The sequence below is a fragment of the Molothrus ater genome, chromosome 3 (assembly GCF_012460135.2).
Source record: "Molothrus ater isolate BHLD 08-10-18 breed brown headed cowbird chromosome 3, BPBGC_Mater_1.1, whole genome shotgun sequence".
Classification (NCBI taxonomy): domain Eukaryota; kingdom Metazoa; phylum Chordata; class Aves; order Passeriformes; family Icteridae; genus Molothrus; species Molothrus ater.
The window spans coordinates 96,478,571-96,504,570 of record NC_050480.2 but is presented as its reverse complement, the minus strand read 5'-3'; the positions used below and the strand labels follow the sequence as shown (position 1 = coordinate 96,504,570).

The 26,000-nt window shown below is 36.9% G+C and overlaps 1 protein-coding gene across 6 annotated transcripts in view; it reads left to right on the top strand.

The window, feature by feature from the left end:
- Nucleotides 1–26,000, top strand: part of ADGRB3 (adhesion G protein-coupled receptor B3) — a 446,791-nt gene that overhangs the window by 376,908 nt on the left and 43,883 nt on the right. The window lies entirely within an intron of this gene.

The window sequence follows — 26,000 nt, the reverse complement described above, 5'->3', positions numbered from 1 at the left end:
TATCTTTAAGACAAGCCTGAGCATAAACTACTGAAATTGTAAGACAAGTATTGCTTTACTGCAAATCTGTGCAGCCGTTTATGACTAAATCAGATCAATGGCAACATGTTCCTTTCAGGACAGTCTCCAGTATCTTCTACATGTCTTAAAAGCTTTACTAAGTCTCCAGCAATTGATTAAGCTTCCACTCCTGCGTTTATTTGCATTCATACCTTCTAGCATACAGGCTAACACAATAATGGAGAGAAGTTATTAATTTTTACCTGACTAACTGAGAAAAATGGAAGACCTGAACACAGCAAAGTCACAGCCACATACCATAATATTTCAGAATGGACTTGTGCAATGACAGTTGTCATTATCCACCTCTGTATAGGCAGCAAGATTTCTCAGTTTGTCTAATTCAGCATTACAATGGCGGGATTTCTTTTCCATCCTATCAAGCACATTTAGAACATGATGCAACAGGTGTGACTTTAGTACATTGCTAGTTTCATTCACTCAGCTTTTGTCCCCACCTTCATCCTTTGTCAAGTCAAACAGGAAACTAGTTTAATGTCCTGTCCTGATGAGAGGAGGCACCATACAAAGGCTTGTGGAAACACCTTTTTAGTGATTTACAGATTTATTGCTAGTATGTATCCTGCTACTCTGCTGCAATAAAGTACCTCTTCATGTTTCACTCCGAAAATACCCATTTTCAGTCTTCCCCACTGAGAAAGACCCAGGTGTGAAATATTCCCTGAAGACACCTAGCTGCAGGCTGAGGATAAGGCCACAATGCTGGCAGAGGAAGTGCACTTTGTCTGAGAGCCTGTCCCACAGAGCCTCCGGAGAATAGAGAGCCTCCTCACACCCAAATGCAATAAAATTCCCCATTCTAACACTAGAGTACCTAGGAAAACTGGCTTTTTAAAGCTACTGGCTAAGTCTGCTGGTAAATGAAGTTTGGAAACTCCTCCCTGTTATGCCTGAATCGTTAGTGGTGTCCTGTTTTAAGGGAAGAATGCATAGCAAGCTATTGGTTCTCTATCAGCTACACTCGATTACACTCTATCAACTGCTGGCAATTTTTTTTATAGCCACTCTCTCTCAATTTTCTCTTTGACTGACTGGCAAAGAAGACTTATTGCAACAGAGGCATATTGAGGCTTGCAGAGTAAACTGCGTAGCAAATCTCTCTGAACAAACACCAGGCACTGACAATTTCTTGAAGCCTTAAGGTTGTTTTTTTCTTCAAAATTAATTTATTATACATTATATAGCTTAATTATGAGATCCCACTATCAGCTTGGCTGTGTTTTTTTTCATATACCAAACTCATCCTTTCCAAAGTAGAGGATGACAGTTTATTTTCACATACTTACAGACTAATGACAGCGACTCAGAGAGAAACATCTGCCAATACTGGGAATATTGTGTTCTCTCTCATACCTACAGCTCCCTGCTTATAAAAGTCTTTGTCCTTATCTTGACAATATTGTACAAGCTTTTCCATTTCAAGAATCAGACTTGCAGTTTTCTCTCTGCTTGCTCACACATGCCGTGCAAGTAATATCCTTCGTATCTCTGTCATTACAAAAATTCACATCAGTCACATAAGTAACATAAAAGTAAAAAATTGTACACTCTTTTAAAAATTAAGATGTAAAAAGATCTTCCAGGCTGGTCTTACTAGCTCAGGTTTCATCTATTGACAGAAAAGTAAGCTTCATAGCTCACTACTTATAAAATCTGAAGAGTGAATGTGAATTTTCTCAGAGGGAGAGAGGCAGCAAAATTTTTGTTCTTTACACTTGCAAAAGACATAATCAGTTAATATTTTAAGGACTTGATCATAGCTGCCCCTGAAGTTCTGTAATATTAATGTCTGTTAATGTCTTAGAGTCATCAGTTGAATGGTGGGACTAACTGAAGGACCTTACAGCACAAACCCCAAAATTTAACATGTGAAATATTATTTATCCTTCTTTTACAGGTCTGAACACTATTCCCCCACCTTCTTTATAGAAAGTAAAACAAGAGGTTTCTACCCGTTCACACATGCTTGGCTAAGTTGCTGTGCAGAGAGTATGATATGATGCATTGATTTTTTTCTCTTCTCATTCACCCATTTATCTTATAGAATATGATTTACATCATTTCCTGAAGACCTCATTACAAAATGTTGTAAGACTGTTGTATTAAAAAACCCAACTGATCAATAAGGAAACTTATTTTTTTGAACATTTTAAAGAAATAAGCCATACTCGTATTACATTTTTAAGACCAAGAAGGTCTTTAAGTATTTAATTAAAATTCCATATCACTAGAGTTCGACAAGGACAGCTTTTGGAAAAACCATTAAAATCGGATTCTTATATTTGCATAGATTTGTCAATTAAACTGCTCAAATAGAGTAAGAAGCAACTTAACCTCAAAACTGTCTTATTAATTGATTAGACAAAAGTCCATTTATATCTGTGAAGTTTTCTACTACCTTATGCAAGTTCTCTAACTGTGAAGCAAGGTCAGGGCTCCATAATGCTTTCTTGCTGGTTTTGATCAATGTAAGCACATCACATATATTAGCATTTAAGCCACAAGGCAAGGCAGACAACCACAACCAGATGAACAGAAGTGTCCTAAATTCCTACCTAAGCAGCAAAATTATCATAATAATTGAAAGATGTTTAATATGGCACGATCCCAGAATGACAGAATCACAGAATACACTGAGTTGGAAGGGACCCACAAAGATCATTGACTCCAGCTTCTGGCCTTGCACATGGCCACCCCCAGGCGTCACACCACACCCAACAGGCTTGGCCCTCTGGCTGCCAGGGCACTGATGACTCATGTTCAATTTGCCATGCCCAAGACCATTGTCCAAATGCATCTTGAACTCTGTCAGGCTGGTGCTGTGACCACTTCCCTGGGGAGCCTGTTCAGTGCCCAGCCACCCTCTGGGTGAAGAACCTTTCTTTAAAATCCAACATAAACCTCTCCTGATAAGACTTCTGGCCATTCCCTTGGGTCCTGTCACTGGCCACCAGAAAGAAGAGATCAGTGCCTGCCCCTCCTCTTCCCCTCAGCTGTAACTGCGATGAGGTCTCCTCTCAGTCTCCTCTTCTCCAGGCTGAACAGACCAAGTGACCTCAGTCACTCCTCATGTAGCCTCCTCATGGCCCTTCACCATCTTCATTGACCTCCTTTGGACACTCTTTAATAGCTTAATGTCTTTCTTATGCTGTGGCACCCAAAACTGCTCCCAGCACTCGAGGTGAGGCTGCCCCAGTGCAGAGCAGAGTGGGACAATCCCCTCCCTTGCCCAGCTGGTGTTGCTGTGCCTGATGCCCCCAGGACAGGGTTGGCTCTCCTGGCTGCTAGGGCAGTGCTGGCTGATGTTCAACTTGCCATTGACCAAGACTCCCAGGTCTATTTTGGTGGCACAACTTTCCAGCATCTCATTCCCCAGTCTGTCCATATATCCAGGGTTGCCCCAGCCCGGGTGCAGAATCTGGCACTTTCCCTTGTTGAATTTCATATGGCTGCTGTCTGCCCAGCCCTCTGATTTGTCAAAGGAGTGGACAGATCTATTTAGTGAGACTGCAGGAGAGACACTCAAGCATTTCAAATGAAAGTGGAGAAGATGATGTGAAGTGGGTGGACCATTAATACAGAATGAGTACCAACCCATTGACTACCTGCAATGGCACCCAGTGCAATGGTGTGTTATCCATCATTCATGAAATCTGGATTCTGGAGAAAAGGCAATAACACACATAGAATGAGTAGGAGCTAGCAGCAGAATGTGCAAACCTTAGGCTTATTGGGTCAGAATTCTGGAATGAGAGGGTATTGTCCTTCTTTAATGATTGCAAGACTTAATTGATTATGGTCACATCAATATGGTAAAAGACAAGGTTTTTTTTGTATAGGACATAAAATTGCAAATACATCTTTCTAGAATGAAGCTTTAGATAAATATACCCTTATACCCTTCTTTTCTTTTTTTTTTTTTTTTTTTCTGTGTCCCTCTCTGATTAAGAATTTGAGATTTCCATTAGGAATTCTAAGGGTGTTTTGTTGATGTTGTTTTTTTATATGACAGAGAAGTATGCCAGGGGCAAATGAGGCTAAAAGGACAATAGAAGAGAAAAGGAGAATGTCAATACTGAACAGTCTGTTCAGAGGAGATTGATAGTTGTAACAAAAATTAAGGAAAGAATATAACAACAATGGTTAAATAAAACCTAGAACGATTAAAGGAAAAATCATTTTTAAAAGAGCAAAAAAATCCCATAAGTTCAATTAAAAAGTTAATGTCGATGTAAAAGGCACATAGAATTATATAAGTGCTTTAAATTGTTGTTAAACCTCTGGGAATATACAACTATCAAAATTGTGCAAAGCCGGACATCAATTTTTATTGTCTTCAAGGCAAGACTGTAGTTTTCTTTATGCAGTGGAGTGTAGAGAATATGAAATTCTAGACATAAGAGATACAAATATGAAGTGAAGCAGCAGTGAAACTGCGTTTGCATACAATAGCCAGTAACAGTAACAATAATAGCCAAGTGACTTTGACCAGTGTATTTTTAATGTTGAGTAAACTATCTTGCCCCTTGTTTGTAATAAATAGGATGTTTTCCACTGCTGTACAGTAAACTTTTGTATCAAATTGTATCAAATACAATTTGAAATGTGAAGTCGCTAGACCAGCAAAACCAACTAATGTAGAAGAGGAAGAAACAATGTTCCTCATTTTTTTCTGTAACAGCCATCTGACACAATCATCATCCATCTGACACAACCATCATCCATCCACCAGGATAAGAAGTGAGTTTGTAGCAAACACAAAGTAACGCTCACACCCTTACACACACACCCTCTAGAAAGAAGGGGATTTACATGCGTAATACAGGAGGGGTTTTCCAAAGGGAAGACCAAATTATTGTTGGTGCTTAGGCATCTAGAGGTGCATCAATGAAAAGTTCAGCCTATAGATGAGACTTGGTCTTCTCATCTCTACTTTGACTTGCTTACTCTCTTGTTTGTTGTGAGCTGCTACTGCTACTGGCCATCCATTTCAAATATAGAGAACAGTTTTCAAACAAGGAGAACACTGCAGAATTTAAGACCATTTTGCATACAACACTTTACATAAGGCTTTAATAGCAGTTCTTCAAATTTTTGTTTGGCACCATATTTTCCATTATTTTGCATTTAAAATTACTTTACTAGTGTTGAACATACAAACAATATTTATTATATTGTCACCTGTACAAACAATATTTATCTTTTAATGTTGATGCTTCTGTTATTGTCTGTGGAATGTAAATGCACATACATGACTATAAGCTTTTTCCTATTAGATGAACTAAATTTTTCCTGCATTCCTTAATTTTTTTGTTTCATTTACGATGACTAAAAAGAATTATTTATCCCTAATATTTTAATAGGAAAGGTGAAAATGCTTTTGCATAATATTCCAGTTTAATTGCTCTGCACTAGTACAGTAGTACATCTTGAATAGTATCAGCAGTTAAGAAGGGCAATAAACTGAAAGAATCCAGACTGTGAGGTTTGCTATATTCCAAATCCCTATTTAATTCTGTAGTAATCTCACACAACAGGGCAGGGATGAAAGAAAGGTCTTGTTTAAAAAATGAGGATCTGCCACATGCATTGCAGACATCCAAAACTGAAAGTTTTAGCTAAAAGTGCTACACTATGAAAAATTGGAGTTATTTAGAAAAATTAAATAGAAGGCTTGGCTGTTTACTTCCAAACACTCCACATAACCATTTTATTGTTGTTCAAAGTGGATCTAAGTGCCACAAAATGAGAACAATATTCCTAAGTCATATTAGCAAAAGTTAAGAAATATATATAGGTATATAAATACAGAGGCATCTAGTGCTTATTCATCAAGAGAAAGGATAAGTACAAAGATGTGCAATGGCCAGAGAAGTTCAAGTAGTAGAAACTTTGAAATTATTACAGCTGTAGTTGATCTATACATGGGTAATACAAAGTCAGGGTAAGGGAAGAAGTACAAATGGTACTATTGATGAATCTGGAAAAACTGAAAAGAATGTAAGTCTTTTACTACAAAAACTATCTATTGTAACTAGTATGTAAGTGAAATATAAATTATTTCCTGACAGCAGGTATCTGGAAGGGGACAAAGCAAGCTATCTGTTTTTATAACATTTTCCATGAAGATACTAGTGATAATTAATAAAAGCATTAGTTTGGATTTTGTTTTAAAATTCTGTAAAATCCTCTGACTTAAAGAAAAGTATGTAGTTCTCATAATTCATTGTCTGGGATTTTCACATTCATCACTGTATCTGTCCTTACAGTACTTTTGGAGGGAAGTATTATTTTTCTCGCTTCGGAAATGCAGGGGAAGAGAGGGGCTATCAGTAATATTTCATATAATAAGTACCTAGGCATGTTTGAGCAAAAAGAAATGATAGAAAACTTCCTGAAAATTTTGGCTTCTAAATTAAGCCTTGAGGCAGTAGGAGAAGCATTAATCAAATGGTTTCAGAAAGATAAAAAATCCATGTTTTGTTACAAGGGTTTCAGAGACTTTGGTTTTGTCTATACATCTGCAATCAATTCAATGAGCCAGGAACTCTTCTCTGGCTCTTGCCATAAAAGCTCTTGCATTCCAGAAGAAGGAAGTTGTATCCATGCAGCCTTTTGGCCTGTGCAGTCCAGTGGAGTGTGATGAGTATCACACAGGGTGGTATTGCTTGTCAGAGACCATGGCAAAGATCATGCCAGCATTCCAGCAGTATGGATAATCACCTGCCAGGTACTGGAACCCATAGCCTATCCCTCCTTAGCTTGTTAGTCTAGTCATGGTCTGCATTTTGGAAATATTGATTGACTTGATTTGTATGCATGTGATGAAGTCTTGAAACTGTAATCAAGTTGGTATATCTAGCAAAGTCACTGCTACAGGAATTTTCCTATGTTCTTTGTAGGAAAAACAAACCAAAACAGACAAAACCCCGAACAAAAAAAAGTCCAAAAGTAAAGTCTAAAATAACAGCACTAAAAAGGCTCCATGCCCCTTCCCAGAGAGTTTTCTAGAATCTGACAAGGTTTTTTTTTTTTATTTTTTTGTTTGCTTATTTCCATCACCTTATTCTCCTAGTGTCTGAACTCAATCAGAACAAGCTACCATATAGGTTATTGTTCTTAATGTGCTGACCCTGCTTGATCCAGGTGTCTCTCAAATTTTGGAAGAGATCTCTTCCTGAAGTACAATATGGATTAGATAGTGCTGCCTCTTCAATATTTGGCCATCAGTTGTGTGCAATCAATTCAATCTTTCCAAAACAACAGTAAGTTTGTTAAATGCTGACTTCACTAATACTTCTCTCTTTGGCAGAATTTGGCAGGTTTCTCGCAAGTCTAGTCCATTAGTTATTCATCTCTTAATTTGCTGAAATTAACTGTCAGATACTGGGATTGTTTCCAAGAGAAGGTCAATGTAGACCTGAAAATCTTTCTTTAAAGCCTTTTCTCCTTGTGTTGGTAGCTGCTTAATTTAAGGAGTGCATAGTGGCCACTGTCATAAATGTTTTTGCCTTTGCACTCAGTGCTATAAAAATCAGTCAAAATATCTTGAAGTCTTGTGTAGAATGTGATGCAAGATTTTGAACCAGAGAATTCTGCTGAGCCTTCAAATTTTTTTTTCATCATAATGTGATAGGAAAAAAAAAGACTGCTAGTATCTCCATTTCCACTTCCATCAGTCCTTTTCTGTAAGGACTTTTCACATGGCCATAACTCTTCATTGGTCTTTTTCCAACTACTTTGTCTATGTGTTTGTCTATGGCATGCTGATTACAAGATGCTGTAACCAACATTGCTCTTGTTATGGAAAAACTCTCTAAAAAAATATAGTCTCAGAATGGTTCCCTTCATCTTTTTCTGTAATTTTTTTAAGTTATGTGTGAGACTCTATAAATGTAAAAACTAAAAATAGTTTTTAAAAATTATTTCTTCATTATAGCCAGGCACTGTCTTATATTAGAAACACCCTTGATAGTAAAGGTGTTTCTAAAATTGTCTGAATTTCCTATTTATTTATGTCACATTTATGAATTTCCCAATTCATATTTCAGTCAGAGAGATACCTATTTTTTGGACTTCAAATCTGTATTTACTAATGTACTGTATTTTTAACATCTCTGCTGTAAATGCACATATTCTGGTCATATATTTGGATATTGACAACTATAGATGGCGTCAAATCTGAGCCACAACCAGTTCTGCTTACAGAGAGTGGATTAGCACTGCAGTTAGACAGTCTGAATGATGGTTCTAGAGGTGCTCAGGTGGTGAAGGTCCATGACCAGCACCCATCAGATACACAGCTTCCTGATAAGGGCTTTCCTGCAGGTGTACAGCAATTCTTTAGCTGGGTGGTTTTGTCAGGAACCTACAGTAACATCTGACTGTGAGAACACTGATCACTGACATTCAATTTAATGCCCAGTGAGGTACAGACAGCAAATGGTTTTGTCTGTGTGTCCTTATAAATGCACAACTTCCCTGATGGGCTTTGGCTAATTCTTCACAGTTGTAACTTTCTCTTTTCCTCAATATTGCCTGATAAAATCCCTCTTTTGCTGCTAACATGCAAACTATGTTGCTATTTTTTATGGCTTCGTGAGACCTCACTTTTCCTGGTGTGAGATCTGGGTCTAAATAAAGCTGTGCTGGCAAACTAGCATCTCTGATGCTATCAGCTATCTTGTCTTTTATTAGTGTCTGTTTTTAACATTATGTTTTTGCAGGGTTCAGCAAGACTGAACTGCAGCAGCTAAAACCTGTTTCTTTTTTTTCCTCCTCTCTTGCTCCTGGAACTCTCCAATAGATTTGGCATTATCTAATCTTTTTTTTTTTTTTTTTTTTTTTTTTTTTGCCTAGCCTATTAATATGAAAATTCCCTTGTATTTTGTTGTATCATTTTCTTTTATTGACTCTCTGGGAAGGGACACATAGGGTCTTCAGCAATGTCACTGATATTGCCAATTATGTTAGCCCCTGATGCTGCTGATGTCTCTAGACAGAGCAAGGCCCTTGCAGTAGCCTTTATCACGCAAACATTTGTAATCTTGGCTTCATTACTGCAAGGAGATGGAGTTGAGTTTCTTTCAGAAGTTTTCTCTTTTTCCTTAATTCACCCTTGCACTGCTGTTGCAAGGTTTCTTTTTCTATATTCCTCCTTCGGATAGCAAGATTCTTTCCACTTCATGTGTCACTGTAGGTGGCCACATATAACAAAGGCACCTTAATGTTTGAGCTTCAGCTGAAAAAATTCTCAAATGTGGACATTCTTCCTGCTTACTGTCTTAATCCTTCTGCAGGTTGGAGTCCTCTCTTCTAAAAAATTGCACAGATCACTGCCCAGCCCATTGTTTCATATGTGGATATAAAGACGCAACTCCTTTCTAGTGGTCAAACTGAAATTTTCCAACCAGACCAAATCTCTTGAGCTGACAGTATGGGCAACAGCTGTGGATCAGGATGAGTTTTGCACTCAAACCCATCTGTACCTGGCAGGAGTTCTAACCCAGGCCCAGCTGTGAGGGTCAGATGAGCCTTGCAAACCTCCCTTCACCAGACTTCAACCCCACAGGCAAAGGGGATGAAATATCTGCCAGTGTTGTGGCTTTGGAATTTCCTATGGTGAACAATCCCCTTGCCAGTACAAAAAGGCACAGAGAGAGCAAAGATCTGGCCCATTCAATTTCAGTTGCCCTAGGAAGATTACTTCTTTGAAATTTATGACCATGTTTTGGCAGATATAATTCCATTAATTCTAGTGGCTTTGTTAATGCATCATAGCACATTTCTCAGATCCTTCACCTCTGGAAAAAGTGATGTATAAATATGCCTGTCATATCAATTTCAAAACAGACTAGAAAATGGGGTTACAACAAGGTGAAACAGTCCAATGGCTGGGATAAACTAAACAAGCGCAAAGCTCGCTTGGTCCTGTTTAATGGAGTTAAGCCACAAGAGGAGTGGGAAGCAGTGCAGCTACTATTCTCAGTTGTTCATTTTTATTAGAAACATATACAGTCCATTTCTTTTTTATTTTTGTAATAATTTCTTTCTGAAGACATCTGTTTCAGTGCCTGAAGCATTCCTTTCCTAAAAACTTGCTTTACAAATTAAATACAAAGAAATATATATTTTTAAAGTAGAAAAATGTGTCAAGAAGTGTGTCTATCACATTCAAGAAAGACCAGGCAATGATTCTTGTATCAAAACTGAGTGTGAAACCCAATATTTCTGTTAACAGAAAATTTAATGTTATCATCAGTTTGTTCTTTTGCTAAAAATAAACAAAACCAAAACAAAAACAAAACAAAACAAAACAAACAAACAAACAAAAAAATCAAACCCAAAGGGAAAAATTAAACAAAGGAAAAAAAAGGACCCAAAGAAACTCAAACCTCCAAATACCTTTGACTGGCTACAAATATGCAATAAGACTATGAGAGATAAATATCATCATCCCTCAATTTCAAGAATGCTATTTATATTTTCAACTCACAAAAGTAAACCAAACCCCAAAATATAAGCACATACAGTTTTTCATTTTAAAAGAGAATTTATAGAATTTTCAGGAAGCTTCTATAAAACAAAACAGCTATAAAAAGCCAAATTTCTTGGCCTGTCTTCCATTACTAGGCTTTGAATCAAGTAATTAAACCCAGTATTTCAGATAGCCATGCAGATTCAAAATAACCTGGTAGATCCTTCATTGACTTCTTACTTTGCCTTTTTATGACTCTGGGCATCTTCCTGAGGCTGTCTACTTCAGTCAGATAGAATAGCAGAAGGCAAAAGGACAATAGAAACAATACATGAAGCTATTTTTACGGTGTCTGAATCGGTCTCTATGGCAACATTTTTTAACCTATTTAGATTTTTTTAAATCTCTGTCTCTCTCCCTTCTTGCATTATTCTGTTGAGTGACAAATACTGATAGAAAGATAAACACAATGTCCACATACAAACACCTGTTGAGTTTGGAAGAATAGACACTTGTTTGCTTTGTATTTGACCTTTTGCTTAAACAGATATTTCAAAGATCTCAGTGAAGTTCTTTCCTGTTCTTTGAGAAAAAATTACTAGGAAAAAAGAAAAATACATTCAACTTGCAATCCAATTATTCCAAACATGCATAGATGTAAAAATTTTTGAGTTTGTGCTTGAAGAGGGTGGTGTGTGTGTCATCATCACTGTTTTTTAGTTGAGGCAGACAAATACAGGCAGAAAATAAAATAGTTTTCCCAGGTCATCCAACCAGCTAGCAGTTTCACTTACTGTAGTAGCAGATTTACACATTCTCAGTACATTAACAAGTGGTTTCTGATATTACACTTTGTCCCTAAGCTCTCCTTATTTGGCAGGTTTATATATCTGGCTCACTGTATTCTTGCCTTTCCCTTCTGCTGTTGTATGAAAAATGCCCACAAACAAGCAGGAAATAGGACTATACCCCAAGAACTGCCAAAATTACTGCCTCAAACAGCTGGTAAATTCACAGAGAAAAAGATATCTCTATGAAAGTGGAGGAAATTTGTTTTTGAAAATCCTATTTAGCTGTAATAAACCAAAGTTTCATGTAAGAATAGTAGGTCTGAAATGTATGGTTTTTATTGGAGGAAGAAAAGCTTAAACTGAAGAGTGCTGTCTATAATAATGTGAGGATGATAGTCCTGCGCAGCACTGGAGTGAAAGTGACTGGTGCTGGTCTGGGCTACCTGCAGAAGAGTTTTACTGAGGATCTGGACCTTGGTGAAACAGACAGCAGAGGAGTGCTCATTTTCACTGTGTACATGAAAGGAATTTTCTTCACACTTGAAGAATTCTTATCCCTCATGAAGTGACCTGATTTTTAAAATTGTCTGGTATAATTTTGCTACCTGCCAGCTTTAGAACATTAGAACAGCAGTACCAGCTCAGCTCGGTGATCTGCCTTCTGCACTGTGCTGTCTACATTAACCAGACATACAGGAAAGGCTACAGAAACAGAGCATGAATGATCCTATCTCTGATATCACTTCATGACTTTTTGCAGTCAGCAATTTAAAGATTTTCTGAGCCAGGACTCCATCCAAAGCATCCATCAGTCAGGCTATTCTTTAATCCACTTCAAACTCATTTATCGCTTTGGCTACCTTCAAATCCTAAAGCAGCGATTCCACATTTCAATTTTTGTTGTGTATCAATGACATAAAAATCAAATAATAAGTTGAGCATCCTAGTTCTAACACTTAAAATTTTATTTGAATGCAAATTGCATCATTTGTATCCTGAGCAGAGTTGTTTGTCTTTACAGTCACTCACAATAACTGGAAGTAAATTTTAAAAAGCACCACAGATGAGACTGATTCATGTGTATCCAACACTCAGACAAAATTGCAGATGATCGGCTGCATCCTGTTGGCTGTTATGCTTCATGCAAAACCCAGAGTGCTGTGATACAAGCCAAAGTGTCATCATTTCAGCTTCATCAGAATGTGCTTATATTTTTAAGCACCAGCAATTTTCTCACAAATACTATAAACTCTGCAATTTATTTAATTGAAAATTTAATATTAGATAGTTTTTGATTTAGAATAAGAAACTCTAAGACGAAGTTTTGAAATGTATTGGGGAAGTTTACTGAGATCAAGTGAGTAATTAAAATGGGTGTTCTCACCAGAATTTTTTTTTTTTAAAGAGTGTCAATATATCAACCAGTATTTTCGTACCACATATAGACAGCAAGCTGTCTTACAACTGGCCAACTAAATGTAGAATAAAAGAGTAAAAAAACAGTTTAAAAAATATTTTAATTGCTAAAATTAGCAAAGTTATTTACAGGAGAGGGGGAAAAGAAAGCCGCTAAATAGCCACTTCATCTGGATGAAGTTTATTCAACAGTAGTTCTACAGTAATTAGTAGCAAGCACTTACCATAAAGCCATCACAGCATTGCCACCTTCAAGGCCTGAAAACAATTTATCTTTAGAAACTATATTGCTAGCATGGATTGAGAAGGTAATATTAATGAAGGAAAGAATGAGGAAATAGCAGCACACTTAAAGCTGACTAGAACTAAAATCAATGACAAGAGGCAGCCAGACACACATGAGTAATTTATTAAGCAGTGATAGATTTGGGTAAGTAACACTGCAAAATCTGTCCTTCTTCAGATATGTGGGGCAAAGACAAATTGGCAGTTTTGTGAACTGAGAAATTCTGTCTGCCCTTTGACTGATATGTAAAACTGGACTTCAAGAAATGGACTTGCCCTTTTCCTACCTGACTTTCACTGATGTATTTGTGTCAAAAGCAAAATTAAATACTCTGGGGTAAAGACACTGCTGGAATTAAACTTCTGTCCAGGCATTGCCCTGGGTGACTCTGTTATTGGCAGTCATGTTTATCCGGTGTCCTGGAGTGCTGGGTCCTGCACCAACACAGGAAGAGCACCAGGGCCCCCTCTCTCAAGGAGACTGCAGCTGACTCAGGCACAGAGCATATACAGTTCACAACACTGAGGTGAAAGAAATAAAGGTATAAGCTTGTGCAAGTCCATCCTCTCTGGTAAAATATATCTTCATTCACACAGTGATCTCATACACATTATTAGAGACTACAAATCACCTTCTTATAAAACATTAATATCTTCTGTGTTTGTGTTTAAGTAGCCACTGTTCTGCTGAATGGAGCAGCAGATTAAATAGCTCAAATAACTGTGAGAATCTCAGGCCATCTTCTTTCATGTGATACAAGAATAAAATTCCTTTTAAACAAATGTTCTTAATGGGGAATTTGTATACTGCCTGCTTCCTCCTGTCACTGCTTAGATGTCCACTGCTCAGAAATTTATATTGGATTTAATTTATATTAAATTGATCCTGTAGACTTTCTGGTTTCTTCCTGCTTCCTGAAATATGGAGACACTGTAAGTCTTTTATTGCTGTAGGCATCTTTAATGGCAAGCTCTTCAAATTCCTTGGAAAGCATTATCTAAGAGCACAGATAATGCCCTCCTGAAGAAAGCAGTCATGTTGCTAGGCACTAGTTCTCTGTAGATCATCTTGCTGAAATCTCTATCCACTGTCTCCACAAATTTTTTCCTTCCTCATTTGGAAACCTCTTTTGTTCCCAGCAGGAAGCTCATGTTCTTAGACTCCCTGGGAGTTAAACAAAAATGAAACCAGTAGATATGAGGCCTTGCAGAGAGCTTTGGGTCCTCACAAGGCTCCTTAGAGTGACTTCCATAGAGAGAATGTATTTAGAACATACAGGAGGAAGAACCTTCTTCCTACTGGTATCTGTGAGGAACCAGTGCTATCCTAAGAGTAATGATGTCCCAGATTCCTCCTCCAGATTGTGCTGACATATTACCTTACATCATAAGTATGGACTAACTCAGCTAAACCTTTTCTGTGGCTCTGTGAGAAGAAGCAGAGGGAAGTGGAATACAGGCATGAAAGCCAGGGCCAATAAAAAGACTGCTATTTCCCTTTTTCAAGAAACTGGGCTTGAAGTAATATGATAGAGGAGCTTTTATTAGTTACAACTTCTGCTGCATATGAGTGTTCTACAAAACCATTTCATCCTTTGTTCCTTTAAAACAACCAGGTTGTCATAGTGTTCTTCTTTAATAATCACAACATTACAAATTTTTTAAATCATGCTAAAGGAATCAGTGAAAGTTTCCCCACTGCTTTTTCGTAAATATTAAACCTTTTTATCCTACTGGTTTAACATAGCAGATAAAGAGAATTGAATGAATGTGATACCACACAATTTCCTCCTTTCTGGAAGACAATGCTAAGGTATTAACAGCATAAATGGTTTCACCTTTTATTAGAAAAAAATTCTTGACATTTTTCTTTCTTGTGCAAGCAATGAATAGAAGCTAATGTCAAAATATTAGCTGACTTTTTAACCTATTGTCCTTCCCATTCTCAATCGAACTTCCATATACGTGTAGTGTCACAGTCTCTTCTCTCTGGTTGTGGATACTATTGCTTTTATCTTTCAACTTCCATGAGTTATCTAATTTGATTCCAGTAGCCATGGTAAAAAATTACAAGAAACTGCCTCCTTTGATTTTCTCAGTGTGCATAGGTATCCATGGCTCTACAATCTTCCATCGATGTGAAAATCACTGATTTCATTAATATCATTAGAAACACATAATAACTCAATGTTTTGCCTCTTCTGTATTTAGAGGGACTCTAAATTTATAACCTATTTTTAGCTATGTTTCGTATTTAATAAAGCCCTCTATTAGAAATTAGAGATCCAGATGCAGTTTAATCCTGAGGATGAGGCAGCTTCATTGCCATTATGTGTAAGTCTGCATGAACAAAAAATGGATGGGCTCTGAAACAACCCATGGCTAATGCATTAAAGGCATTAGAAATTAATATCATTACCATAAGAGGAATTAATGTGATTCATGATGCTATTGTATAATAAGTTTGCATTGACACTGCCAGCTCCCCAAAGTGGAGATTCTGTTCTTTCCCCTCACTCTGCATTCACTCTCACATACACAGGCTGACAAGATCTGATACAGAGCTGCAAAGCAGCCTCCTCTGTCTCTTCTGCTGAAAATATTGTTTTGCAATGCATTATCCATCCAAAGGTCACTCTACTTCCACTTGCTTTTCTAGTGTGATAATGTGCTGTGATTTTAAATCTACAGGGGAAGAATATCTATTTCTGAAAATAAATATTAAAATTGGGTTTTCAATTAAAAGAAACAATAGAAATTGTTGAAATACATATATACATATATGTATCCCATAAACAACTTTCAGAAACATTTACATTATTTTAAGTGTCTGTTTGTATGTGTATGTCTACACATCCTATGAACAGGTCCAAAAGCATCTGTTGCTCTTTGTTCATAAGCATATGTGGGGTCACATGCACACACACACTGCATTTGGGCTCTTTTTAGGTTTCTGTACTGGGTTTGGCTGAGATGGAGCTAATTTTCCTCACAGAATCCTGTAGGATATTGTGGTTTGGATTTTTGAATAAGAAGAGTGTTGCTAACACACTGATGTTTTAGCTATTGCTGAGCAGTGATTACACAGCATCAAGACCTTCACTGTTTGTCAGCTGCCCTGGCAGTGAGTTGGCTGAGGTGGACAAGAATTTGAAGGGAGGGAACAGAGCCAGGACATCTGACCCCAAATGACCAAGGGTTATCCCATACTGTAAGACAACATGCTCAGCAATACAACCAGCACTGGTCTTTTAGAGGTGCCTGTTGCTTGGAGACTGGCTGGGCAACAGTCTGCTGGTGGGAGGTGGTGAGTGACTGCTTTTGCATCACTTGGTGCAGGCTTTTTTCCCCTTCACTTATTAAACCATCTTTATCTCGACCCACAGGTTTTTCTCACTTTTGCTGTTCTGATTCTCTTCCCCATGTTGCTGGGGGAGTGATCAAGTGACTGGGTAGGTGCTTAGTTGCTGGCCCAGGTCAGCCCACCACATTTGCTCCAGCCCACTTCGTGTTTTGCTGGGTAAGAGAACAAAGTCAAAATGTTCTACATGCCTCCGTAGGTGGGCATGACCCCAAGCATTGGCATGAAGTCATCTATACTCTGGAATAATTAGCATGCCTCCTGGCATGATTTTGTCCCACACTAGCTCACATTATCCCCAAGCTCGGGATAGCTGGAACTGGCAAGAGACCAGTTTGGATGTGGCCACCTTATTTTGGAGTAGAAAGAAACTCACTAAAACAGACATTTTCTGTACCATTCCAGCTGGCTGCAGAATGAGTGAATGCTTTCTTATCCATTTTGTTAGGAAGTACAAATAGATGTAACCATAGCATATCTTTTAAAAAATTGCTTTATCTGTTATTTTTGAAAAATAAACACAAGTTTTGTGGTATGAGAAGACTTTGGATTGCCATAATGTAGATATTATCTCCCTTTCCTGGATTCTTTCAATTTTGGATTAAACTACTTCTTTGAAAATGACCATTTCTTACTGTGTCCAAACTGCTAATCCCAAAAGACATTGTCCTTGGAGGAAAACTGAGCATGCTTGAAATTGAGGATGCTCTTAGGGGCAAAATCATCCTTTTTATTTTATTATTCTTAGATAAAGATTTTTAAGACATATGTGTACACTATGATTAAAAAAAACAAAAGCAAGCCAAACAGAAAAAGAATGAAGGTAGGTGACATATGGCACTGTTGTAATAGCATTGCAAAGCTATCACTTCAATGGTTTCAGTCAATCATGTAAAGGGATTAAACTCTTACAGACATGCAGAGAAGGAATCTTTGCTGATACCAGTATCCCAGACAGGAAGATGGACTGTTTTCATAAGGCAGGATTGTAATCATCACAGTCAGACTGACTGAAAGACAACTGCAGGCTTTGTTGTTGAACTTCTCATTCTAGGCATCAATTTGATTGCTGAGGAAACTCCCTAAAATTACAGCAATTTTATTGTTAGCAAATACCATCAAAATCTAAAATAGAGCAAACAGATGATCTGATTTAAGAGTAGAGATACTCAAGTGATAACAACATTTTCTTAGAGGAAAAAATTATTTTACAAGAATGTGTTTCACTGGGGGTAACACAAGGCAGTATTTTCTGCCTACCTAATGACAGCTTTTCCTGGTAATTTGGTTCACCAGGGCATCAGTTTGCACTGGCTGCATTTGGATCCTCATGTAGGAATCTGAAATCCCACATATCAATATCCATTCCACTACCTTCTTATGTTACACCATCTTTTCAAGGAAGCTCCTTCAATTCCTTGCCTTTGTCTGTGCCTGGACACCTCCTCCTCTTTTTCTCAGAACTCCATAGGGAGATCCCTCTCAACTGTGCTCTGAATCACTCTTTTCTTTACTGACATTGCTGACTCAGGTGTAACCCTTGTGCTTAGCTCAGCCACCTCTCCATTACCAATCCTGGCTCATTGCCCCTCGCTGCTCACACAGCCTCCATCATGAACTTTTAAATAAATTAAAGTTGGGAAAGTTGGGAAGATTCAGGACCTTTGGAACATGGTTTGCTCATCACACTAATTGACTAATGGCTCTTGTATTCTCCATTCTCCAAACAGGTATAGCCATATAGCTAAAGCAAACAAATATTTCTTATAACTTAATATTACTTGCAGCAACCCAAAGAGAGATTTAAAAAGCTGAATATCTTTACCTAGTAAGCTGAAATGATTATACAGCACATCATATGTTACAGAGAAACAGCTTTTTCTTCACTGTTAACATAGTTGTCTCATTATTATCTCTTCAAATCTGCCAAGAGCATTTCTATTCATTTAAGAGAGCACACTACACATTCCATATTTTAAAATTAAAGCAATATGGAATTTTCAGAGCCTAAAAACAGTTCCTGAGAAAGAACTGTCCTGAAAACCAAAGTGTAATGCCATCAGTGAAGCTTTTTTATTACTGATCCATAATCTATACATTAATTTGCATAGTTCCCAAGTAAGTAGAAGTCTTTCTGACAGCCCAGTAGAAGCATTCTGACAGCCAGCATGCATTCTCTTTTCTCCTCTGAGTTGCTAGTTCCCTAGTTGCAGAGACTTTTCAGGCCAAACTGTGCATGCATTCATATGAATCCAGTCCCTTCTGTTCACACTTCACCTTCAGTTCTGCTTCTATATTGCTGTTACCCACAATGATATACAAGAACTTAATTTTTCAATGGTTTTCAGAGATCAGGTTGCTTTTTCTTGCCCATCAATTCAAAAAACAAATCTATATTTTGTCCACAAATCTGCATTTTATCCTTCTTTAAATAATAGTTCTTTCAGACTTTCTAACACAAAACCTCACAAAGCTATTTTTATAGAGCAATTTTTCAAGATAGCATCAATATCAGTTCAATTTTTTAATTCTAATTCCTCAATAGCTCAGTAATGAAGAAGTTGTTTCAAGAAAGCATACCAGTGATTTCCACTTTTTTGCCTAAACTGAGCATCATCACTGAAAAGAGTCTTCTCTGGTACAGGGAAGCATCATTATTACAGCACTGTGATAGCAATTTGAGACTAATTAGACAGGAAGGAATTGAAAAAAATTTGTATAAATTTATTTTATGCTTTGGAGTTTTAAAGGGCTTCTTATTTTCTTTTATTCTGCCTGTAAACCTCTTGTTCTGAGCTTTACAAACTTCAAAACACACTTATTTGAGGTCACAGTTAAAATACTAAGTTTTTTTGTCCTGACAGAGCTGACATTTACCTTGTTTAAAGTGTTTAACATCAAAGTCAACACAATACATTCATGATGTGAAGTAGGCCATATTCACTTAGCAGAAAAAATGCTCATCCAATACTTTGTAAACATTTAAAGCACTAAAGATAAGAAGTGAGATCACAAGCTTCTGCTCATGCACATTTCATCCCTTATTCTATAGGTGTAACACCCATTATAAAACCCAATTAAATTGATGGGAGTCTTTCCACTGACTGCGAACGAGTAGAGGATCCTATTCCTTCATTTCCTGCCTGCCCAGGAAAATACACATCTTCACAGCACAAAGGCAGAAGGGGAGGAGATTCTGTTGCCAGGTTTTGTAATCGAAGAAAGTAAATTGCCTCTGAGTAACCTGTTCTGTGATACTGCTTGTGCAGAACTCATTTGCTTAAATATAACCTGGCAATAACAATCCAAACCAGGCAGAGGAGTAAAATGAGTACGAGTGTAAGGAAATTGTATGAGAATTGTCTTCCACCTGGCTTTCAATTTACTGTAGGCATGTCACCAAGAAAGCAATTCCAAGTTAAACAATACAAGCCTGAGCTTTGTACAGACAATCTCCAGAGAATGCTGCAAACAACATGGAATTAATTTTACTGTCTTGTATATTAGTCATAGCTCAGCATAATATAAATTATCCAGCTGGACATCTTGTCTCTGTCCCTCCTAGTCACCAAAATGAGACACAAATATTTCTATAGCCCCAAGGCAAATTAGCACAAGACAGCTTCCATCCCTTTGACCTGAGCCCCCCAGGGCAGGAGGACATTGAGTGCAAGCTGACCATCAGGAAGGGTTCCTGGCCCATGGCTCTCTTTTCATCTCTGTGTGGGCCTGGGCTGGGAGAATAACTTTTGGCCCAGGTCAAAACTCTGCCAAGGAATTTACTAACAATTTATGCACATGCCAGTGCATAAAGGACACCTTTGCAGTTACTAGTGTAGACATTCTGCCACATGACAGACTGAGAAAGGTTTGCACATGCAGCTAGAAACTTTATTGAATTCTTTTTCACCCCAAAAGACAGGAGACTGTCTCTTCATATCAAGTTGATAGAATTATTTTGTACTATATGTATTATAAATCTGGAGAAGAATAGTGGCTAGCAGAGGAATTATTTTGAATAAAACCCAGCAGTTCTCCATAGGCATAACTGATGCAGCAGTACAACTATGCTGTAAAAAATTTAAATGCAGAGGTTGTTGATATGAGTGGTAGAGGTGACAGCTATCAAGGGAGAACTTTGAAGAAAAGTAACTCCAAAGGGCAGAAGTTAAAAAGAAGGCTCCATAGACATAGTGGATCACATATAAACAGCACTTCTATTGAACTCTGCACCAGGGAAAAATAGGAGACATTCTGACTAGTAAGTGTGAAAAGAGATTGTAAATGCTTTACTCATAGAGGGGTGATTTTTAGAAATATCTTCAAGGTAAATCTTGATAAAAGAGGAACAGGAACTGAATTTGTTAGTAAAATCTGAAGAAACTTTAGGAGAAAATAGTAAGAAGGATATCAAAAGTGTATGTGCAAAGCACAAATGCAGAGAAAAATTACAATTTGACATGTAAGTTTACTTCCAGATACACTTATACTGTTGCAGTAGGATCACTGTGGTTATATTGTCAGATAAAAAGACAGATTCCAGAAGAGAAGAAGAACCTTAAATCGAAGTAGCTGAACAAATTATATTGCACCCTAAGACTGGGCGCATGAAATGGTCCCAAAGTTTAGCAACTATTGTGATAATTTGCATATGATAACAAAAAGAAAAGAAAAATAAATTTTTTTATTGAAAAACATTTGCTGTGAGATTGCCATGCTGTTGATAAAAATAGGAGCATAATTGTAAACAAAATTAAAGGAACTGCAGAAAGAGCTGGGTCATTTACAGCCATCTTATATGCTATTTATCAGAACCTTGAAAGGCATCTTGCTTGTTGTGGGTAAACAAAATGATTGAGTAGAAGGACAAAAAATTGAGTGTCCTTAGTTATCACTCATTATCTTTGTAAGGCAGATCACCTAATTGCTCAAAGATTACTGCTGTTGCACAGCAAAAACAGCTTGCTTTAAAAATCCAAGTAAAGGCTCCCGTTCATGTTGTCTTGCACTGCATATAGAATCCTTCTGTATAATAATTAACTGTATATCTCATCACACAAATTCAAGTCAATTAATAATTATTCTGGGCTATCATGTCAGATATCAGACCAAAATGTAGTGAAGTTAAACCACTTGAGTCTTCAACTGCTAAGAACACCAGAAAAGACTTTTAGAAGATCCCTAAGTTTTCTGTTGTGTTAATTAAAATAAACACTTTCATAGATGTTGGTTGAAAACACAAATAACATTATCTCAGAACAATTATTTCTACTATATTGCTATTTACAATATCAGTATATCTGATTTCCTGTGATCTTTGCTAGAACAAGTGGTGTTAGCAGCACAGTCTGTCAAAAGAAAGGAACATGGATTTTTAAATGGTATCTTCAAAGCTTTATAATGTCAACAACATTAATGATCCTGGAAGAGAAACTGTAAAGACTTCAGCTATGATTTCTCAGACATTTAAGATCCTAAGAGTTTCAAATAAGTTTGCAACTGAAGAAGCAGCCTCTTTAGCCATATTTTTTTATCATTGCAAACATGTCTCTCTTCCAGAAAACCACTCCTGAAAAGAAAGTTCTTACTTCGTCTCACAGTCTCTGAAAGTCTATTTTAACATGTCACTTTATAAATCAGTATTTAATCTATCATTCAATATCATCTGACCAATATACTGTATCCCTGTATTCTGGAAGTCTGCTACTCCCGAGACAAAAACTTGCTCAAGTCAGTTTAAAAATAGATGATAATAAAAAAATAAAATTCAGAATAATAAGCAGTGTCTTATTTTATGAATTTACATTTTTGATTTAAAAAGGGGAAAGATACACTGTTTGTGAGTAGATGGCTTAAGAGTGACTAAAAAAAATAAAATATACAAATTTTGTCATAGAATTACTTTTCTGCTTTTTACTGTGTCCTTTGCATTATCTTTGGGTTTTTTGGTCTTTGTCTCATTTGTTCATTATTCTGGTCTTTAGGTGCTCTTTGTGAACTTAGTGCATGATCAGAACATCTTAAGAATAGCACCCATTTAATTTATCTTGTTAGGCTTATCTCCGCAGAGAGAAGTCAAAGGCAAGATTCCAATCTCTAAGAAATTTTATTATTTAAATGCTTTTCTACTACCTCATATTTCTTCTGCATGAAATAATCTGAGTCAATTTTAGCCCTGTTAATTTTGCTACCACCAATACAGATTTCATTTTTCATGTTCATCTTCAAATAGCTTTGATTTTTATACTGTTTATCAGAATCCAGAGAGAGTCAACAAGTTTGTTGAAGGAAAAAGAACTGGTTTCAGGGCCAGAAAACAAACCAGGTGTTCTTACTTAACCCTCTTTGCCTTTGTGTGAAAAATCTACAGCAGAAGACACTGCTATTAAAAAAAAACCAAACAAACACATATTTTTCTATTAAAAAATACCATTGTTCTTTTAAAGAAACCCAAAACACAACAGCCAAATGCTCAAAGAATGTTGAGAAATTCTTATTTTGAGGTTACATTTGTGACCTACTTTGCAGGTCATAAAAATTGATGTATTCTCTACTTCACTCGTAATTATTATATAAAAATATTAAAGTTTAGAAAATGTAGCTTTGAATTTCCATTGTTTTTTAGATTTCTCAGCTGTGCTTCAGTACACACATTTGAAGTAGGTGTCTTACAAGTATGAGAGAAGGAAATAATTTGTTGCCTGATGTGTGTTCTTGCTTTCATTAGTATGTTGTTTATTAAAAAGGGATGAATGGTCTTACTTAGATATTCCAGGTAGCTTAACACCTGAGACTCAATTGAAGTCCATGAAACCATGCATTCTGAGGACAGAAAAGCTCCTTCCCCTCTCTTATAAGTAAATATGGAGAGCCAAGAACAAAAGGTGTGGGAGGAAGGGGAGGTTAGAGTAAAAGTTTACTTAATTTCAGAAGCGTGAAGAAATAGTGAATAAATTAAATTTAAATTAATTTTGTTGCAGGATGACAGGTGCTCAGCACAGGTAATTAATTCAGTGAGTTTTAATAAACTAGAATTAGAAGCAAATGAGAAACATCTCCTCCTAAAGCAATGGGGAAGATGTGTACCATTATCTCTTGGTGCAGGCAGGCTGACACACTGCAGCTTTCTGTGGGTGCTGAGCCACAAGGTTTGAGTGATGCTGCTGCTCAAATTGAGGGGAGGTGGTGGTCCCTGGCCAAGGAAGAAGAGGAGAGGAAGGAGCAATTGGCAGTAGTTCATAACTTGGTGAGAAAGAAAAAATGCTAATGTATATTTCTAAAATCAGACATATTCAATGGCTCATTTAATAACAACCTTCGGTGGAAATGGATTTTTGTTTCTATTTGGAAATTGACTTCCCAGATGCGTTGCTTTCCCAGACAGAACAGCGTTGTTTCCTTATTTATTTATCAAAGGGGAAGAATAAGGAAGTCCATAAAAGCCAGATTTCCAGTGGGGTATTGGATATCTGTGCTGAGCCCATGGCTATGCATGGGAGGGGGCAGTTTTGTTTGCCAGGACTGCTCCTCTTGCAGGGAGGGAAGCTGAGATCTCTGCAAGCACTGCCTGCACATGAACCTGCCATCGCAACCCCACAGCGGTTGTTTGGTGATGTTTGCAGGCTGATTTGCATATTTTTGATGGCATGTGATGCAAATACACTGTTCTATCAGTGGTACAGACTTACCATTGTTGTTCATTAAAGACCTGTCTGCTGCTCACAAGAATTAGATATAATCAGCAGTCATATATTGCAGCTAGAGCACAGATCGCTTCTCATAAAACTTGCTTCTGTCTTCTCATTTTCTGCCTAACATTATCATTAACATTTTCATCACAGCTCTTTCTTCCACAGTAGCCATGTCCACATTTGTCTCAGATTATTGTCATCTTCTCTTTTTTTCAAAATAGAGAATAAATTATTAATCAAATCCTACACTGGGCACTCAAGTCAACCATAAGAGTTAGCAGTGTTTTCACCAAAAAGATCAGGATTGTTTGTATTTACATTATTTATAAGGGAAATAGTATATTCGCCTTTTCTTTTTTCAGGATATGTTTTTACCTATGCAGTTCCTCCATAAAAGATTCTGTACTGTTCCTCAAAAGTAATTTTGTTGTTAAATTCTTGCTCTGACAGAACTTTCTAGCTTTTGCAAGAACATTGATAGGAAAACAAATTAGAATTGCATAATAGGAATTAATAACATATGAACCAGCTAGTTAAAGAAAGGCAGTTTATGAATTTTCTATTGTATTTATTATGTGTTTCAGTGCAGAACTTACATTTTAAATATGTGGGGTTTGGGGTATTTTTTTCATGCACAGGAAACACTGCTATTAGTCAGACTTCAGCTGGATAGATTTTATGAATCTATATACCTTAGGGGCATCTAAACATAAGAATTAATGGCAAAGCCTAGGATGGAATACCTACTGCCTTTTCAGGATCTGTTGTTTTTTTCCAGTTTACATTACTTGGTTTGTTTTTTTTATTATCAGCAGTTCTCTTGCATATGATTGTACAGAGCTCCTTTCCTCTAGATTTAAATAGATAATTTGATACAGGGTTTGAAGACAAGGTGTTTGTTACATCTATAAATTCAAAGCAAGAGAGCATTACATTTTGAGTCTTCAAGTTCATAAATTTTTGAAAGTTCAGATGTCAGCTAATGCTAATGTCAGCTGGTATCAGCTATTTATTTAAGATAACTGTTGGAATTACCCAGCACAACTGATTTCAAATAAGAATCTGGGAAAATTAACACCACAGAAAATTCAACTCAAAACATATTGGGAAGTAATTGAGAGCATAAAAAGAACTAAAAAGCATGGATGGTGTAATACATGGGTGTCATAAATGTTGTATCCTTCCTATCAGCCTTGAATCAGCAATATATGCAAGTACCTATATATAAGCAGGAATGTGCATATTCTCTCCCTAAATAATTTGCTCAACTGGGATTTTAGTAAAAGCTCTTGACTAGCCTTGATACAAGGCTAAGCATAAGGTAGCTATTAGATGTGTATGATGCATAAAGAAATAATCATAAAGTAATATCTTTCATTTTTTCCATGAGTTGACCTCATTGATGTTGGGGGTGTGAACTGTTCTTCCTTTTAATCTTAACATAATGTTGACACTTTAATTTGTGCTAAGGATAAATTGTGCTAGTGATATTCTCAACATTACTGGTGTAGTCTTGGTTCTGGGGTACTATGAAGACTGCATTTTATAGCCTGCTGCTGGCATTTTAAGCAACACAGTGGAGCACAGATCATTTATGCCAAGAAGCTCATTTGCGCAAGCTACAATGTCAAGTTTAATTAAGGGCTACAGTGACAAAAGAAAGCCAATTGCATGTGCTCAAAATACTTTTCAGATGACAAATGACTGATACCCATAAAAACAATATCCAGGGCAATTGTTAACGTTATGAGACTTAAACTTGCCTAAAAATATCTAAAGCTAATGTTCTATAAAATTTAAATTTGAAAAATAAAAAATTCAACTTTAAATTTTATAATCAGGGTCTTTCTTCATAGAGGGAAATAAAATGTAACTGGTAATTAGGAGCATTTCTATCC